The following is a 4,612-nucleotide window of genomic DNA, read 5'->3' as shown; positions in this document are numbered from 1 at the left end:
TCAATATTTCCATTTTATTTTTCTTAAAATCATTTTATTGTCTAAGGTTGAATAATTTATTTTATGATTTATATTTATGCAGACATGAAATATGACGTCATGGTTGCAGCTGCTGAAACTTATTTTCGTAATTTTCTGTACAGTTTAATACAAAGTTAATCTGTGTCTTGATTCAGTCGTAACAAAAGAACTTACAGGTATAATATAAGATCGATAGGCCTACTGAGAAACAATCAAAGAGGCCACCATTTGTTGATCATTAAATTTAATTTGTCCATGATATTGATGGGGAACCACCTCATCTTACTCTACAGTAGCCTGGAGTTACCAGTATTGGTGGGGATAAGGATTCATCAATCTGACTAAAGTACATCTTCTATTACGCTACGCATAGGATCTGAGAACGACCTATTCATAGCCTCGTTCTGACGACCCTTTCGCTATCCAATCAGAGCTTAACTTACAATAATTTGCAAATCTACCTGTATCCTTGACTTTTGATATTTACAATTCTTATGTTTGAATGTGTCAGATAGCCGGTTAGCTCAGTTGGTAGGCCACTTGCTTTGTAAGCGAGGGGTCCCGGGTTCGAGCCCTGGAATAACCTTACATTTTTCTTACTCTGACATTGGAACAAGTCGTCTGATTGGTTAAAATAAAAATATCAATACTGGAAATCCAAAATATACAGAAGGCGTATGTGAATGGGTCGTTCTCAGATCTTCGTTTAGAAGATCAAGTACTTAAGTCAGATTGAAGGATTCATCTCCTATGCATTTGTCTAAACTTGGGTTAATGTATCAAAATGAACTTATTTTGGTACATTATTTACTTGTGCATCTTAAAGTGATCCACATTCTTTAAAACTATAGTTTTCAATTTAAAATCAGACTGATTCAGAGCCATTCATCTTCTTCTTCTTCAAATTCTTCACCGCCAACAATGGCAAACCCTAGATTACTAGATTTTAATAACATGACCCCTGTAAGCGGTATGTCTAAATGCCGTCACCTGAATCAGTGTACTCGTAGTCCATATGGTTAAGTGATATTAAAATGGAAAAGTATGTCCAAAACATTATTGAAGTTATCATAAAAGCAATACTTTCTTATCATGAAAATGAATATATTTACTGGGATTTGTAATATTTGTAACAAGTAAGGTTAACCATAGCACTAGCGGTGAAAACCACAATGCAGTCTAGCCTCCATTTGCAAGCAGCAGTATAAGAGGTGGATGATGGTGACATCCTTTATGGTTACATTCTCCAAATTGAGTGAATACAAATAAGATGCAACTATTTAACTGCATGCAATCTTTCCATTTCTGGCAGAAAAACAAGATTTATTTACATTCACATGTGAAACAAATGGAGGTAAACAGTACTTTTTACAACAAAAATATATAAGAAGATGAAATTCTGGGAATACACTGTATGCTAATTCTGGGTAATGCATATTATTTTACCATATATTTATAATTTCGACAGATCTTGAAACTACGTCATACAAAATATTGTTTCAAATAGTTAAAAAGTAGGGGAAGTGGAGGAGATTTTGTAACAGTGGTAAAAAGTAATAAGAAATTCATGAACATTTACACATGGGTATTTTAAATCATCATTACTTTTTATTTAAAATCACATTTTGCAAAAGTTTGACAGCTGTGATGTAGTTAATAAGTTTACACAACCAGTGCAAAAACTTATTATGTCATACGACTCCCTATTCAAACAAGGGGCATGCTTAAACAAAATACACCGATTCTGGTGCCCCATTGATTCAGGTAACTGTATGACTAAGTAAATAAAGAAAAGTTGAAGAATAACGACAAACTGGTTCACAAATTGATATGAAAAAATGCAAAATTGAGGTACCAATATTGATAGTATTGATGTATATTTCTTAGTTTTTATTGTTTGTACAGCAGGCCCAATTTTAAAATAATTTTACAGTGCTTTAGGGTATAGCGGATAGCTAACTAATTTTTCCTGCATTCCAATTCAAAGAAATGAAAAAAGCAGTTTTTTTTTTCAGTAAATCAGGCAGAAAACATCTATTCTTCTTACAACATTCAGCTTTTCATAAAACTTCATGTGTTTTTTCTCTCCAAGCCATTGTTTATAGATGAGCTGATTTAGGGTGTACATCTTAACAGATTTTCCAAGATTTCTTTGCTATAGATTAGAATAATAATGTATTCTCTTTTCAAAAACATTCAGCTTTTTAAATTACTATTACGTCCATTCTACAGATAGAGGAGCAACTCCAATTTAAACATGCATGTCGACACAGTTCAGCTTTTTATACTTTTTGTTATTATTATTTTTTTCCTAACAAAATGAAGTAGGCATGTTTTATAGAGTCTAAAATCGCACTGAAATGTCCACTAGAGATAACTAATTTTCGAAATCAGACGTTTACACATTCACATGAGATCAAAAATCTATGTCGGCGATCTAGGTTTAAATTAAATTGCATGGTACTGAAATTTAAATATCTGAACAATTACTAAACTTTTATGCTCAAATGATTAGTTAATGATATATACAGTAGAATTCCGCTATTAAGACCACCAATGGTTCTTTGTAAAACTGGTCTTATTAGCGGTCTGGTCTGATTAGTGGACAAAGGCTAAACGGGGAAGGTCTGGCAGATAATTACACATTGGAATACAATCAAGACGCAATAATGGCAAACACTCAATTTATATGTAGCTTTATTTTTTTTTAATTTTTATATATACTATTATTTTATAACCAATAATAATACATGATTTTTTCTATGAAAGTCATCATTTTTTTTAGATCTAATTAAATCCGTTTTAATCCAGTCAATTCGATCAGCGGGCATTCGTCTAATACAAACTAATTAATTATTTCAACAATTTCTTATGTTAAAATGTTTGATACGTTGTTTTGATAACGTTTAAAAGACTTGTTAGCAATTAACGTATAAATACACAATATACACGCTTAACGTGTTAACACGATGACGCACGTGTTAATTCCCGTGGCGATTCGCGGTAACATACAGAAAAATTCGAGTGGTCGTAATTGCGGTGATTAATCAAGTGTGAAAAAATGAAACAGTTCTGAAATTGGTGGTCGCATTAGTGGATTAGCGGTCTGGTCGCATTTTCGGACAAACGACTATTGGTTTTAAGAAGGAAATATTCCGTTCTTTGCAAAATCGGTTGTATTAGCGGTGTGGTCGTAATTTTGGCGTGGTCGTAAGTAGGAATTTTACTGTATCTTGAACAAAATGTCGCCTTTTTCAATATGTGTCAATCATTTGTATATTGACCACGTACCTTCTGTGTCGGCAATTTGGACAACAGATACGTTAAAACATCTATTCACTTCAGATACTCAGATGTGTAGTGCATGTTCCGGAACGACTATTGACAGTTTGAATGTTTAATGATATGATTATCAAAATAATATTTATTTATTAACGAAAGAGACATATTATAGAAAATAAAATAAGATGATGTTCAACTGCCACTGTGTTTCAATTTCGTTTTAACAGATACGTTACGAAGTGTTTCATTTGAAGCATACATTTATATTGCATTTATCTAGAAATGTTACTGGACAGTGTCGTAGAACAAGTGTTTAACTTTGTATCCGAGTTAAAGTATTTAACTTTTAGTCCAGATATCATATTTTTCACTTGAGAAAACGCATTAAAAACAGATACGTTACAAACAACAGATACATTATATAACTGTGCTATAAATGTGTAAAAAAGTTTGAATTGTTTGAATAATCATCACCTTAACTTAAAGTTTTAGACAAAAAGTTGATTACAGTTTTATTATTGATATCTGGAGTTAATAAGACATCATAAATAATGAATAAAACAGATACGTTACAATCTCTATTTTTATGTTAGCTAGATGTTCAAATTAAAGTTTTTTTTATACAAAACATATACATTTTGTGTTATATTTCTTTATTTTCAAATAGAATCATATCGTAATGTATGAAATATAAAGCAAATGTAACGCCAATTAATCAGTTTAAAAAATATGACAGATATGTTTATACAAAATGGGTAGACTATTTTCACCAAAAAGACTGCATTTTCGGATATATATCTAAGAACCAACAGTTATATTGTTCATAACAGTATGTTTCCCTCATCAATTCTAGTGCGTTAATCTACATAATGATATAGATCTTATTTCATAATCCAATATGAAGTGCGTTTTATGACAGTTGATATTTGTGTAAATTAAGGGGACGCATACTTTGAAATTAGAAAAAAGTGGGTGGGGTATTATAAAATTTACCTGCAAAAAAGTACAAGGTTTTGGTAAATGAAATGAATACTGTTTCAACTGTTATAAGTACACAAAGGATTGCTCACTAAAATAAAAATGAGAAAAACTGAAACAAGAAAGTTATTGCTGAATTACATAAGACTTCTTGTGTACATTCAGAGTCAACAATTAAGACTTTTTGGTGTGAAAATAATAGTGCTTTACTTTGTCCAAACATTTATCAATGTCCTACAGATTCTAGTTTAAAGAAAGAACGTGAAATAAGTTCACTGTCTTGCTTTTCATTTCGCATATGTGAGCTAAAACACATTATTTAGTTTGTTTA

At 31.3% G+C, this 4,612-nt stretch overlaps 1 protein-coding gene across 1 annotated transcript in view; it reads left to right on the top strand.

The window, feature by feature from the left end:
- The first annotated feature begins 88 nt into the window (after positions 1–88).
- Positions 89–4,612, top strand: part of LOC123545749 (uncharacterized) — a 97,509-nt gene continuing 92,985 nt past the window's right edge. Inside the window, exon 1 of the mRNA XM_045332059.2 lies at positions 89–197. The gene's annotated coding sequence lies outside the window, so the exon portion shown is untranslated. The remainder of the gene's footprint in view (positions 198–4,612) is intronic.

The sequence above is a fragment of the Mercenaria mercenaria genome, chromosome 15 (genome assembly GCF_021730395.1).
Source record: "Mercenaria mercenaria strain notata chromosome 15, MADL_Memer_1, whole genome shotgun sequence".
Classification (NCBI taxonomy): domain Eukaryota; kingdom Metazoa; phylum Mollusca; class Bivalvia; order Venerida; family Veneridae; genus Mercenaria; species Mercenaria mercenaria.
Note: the sequence above shows the minus strand (reverse complement) of the source record. Positions and strands in the feature narration are given on the sequence as shown.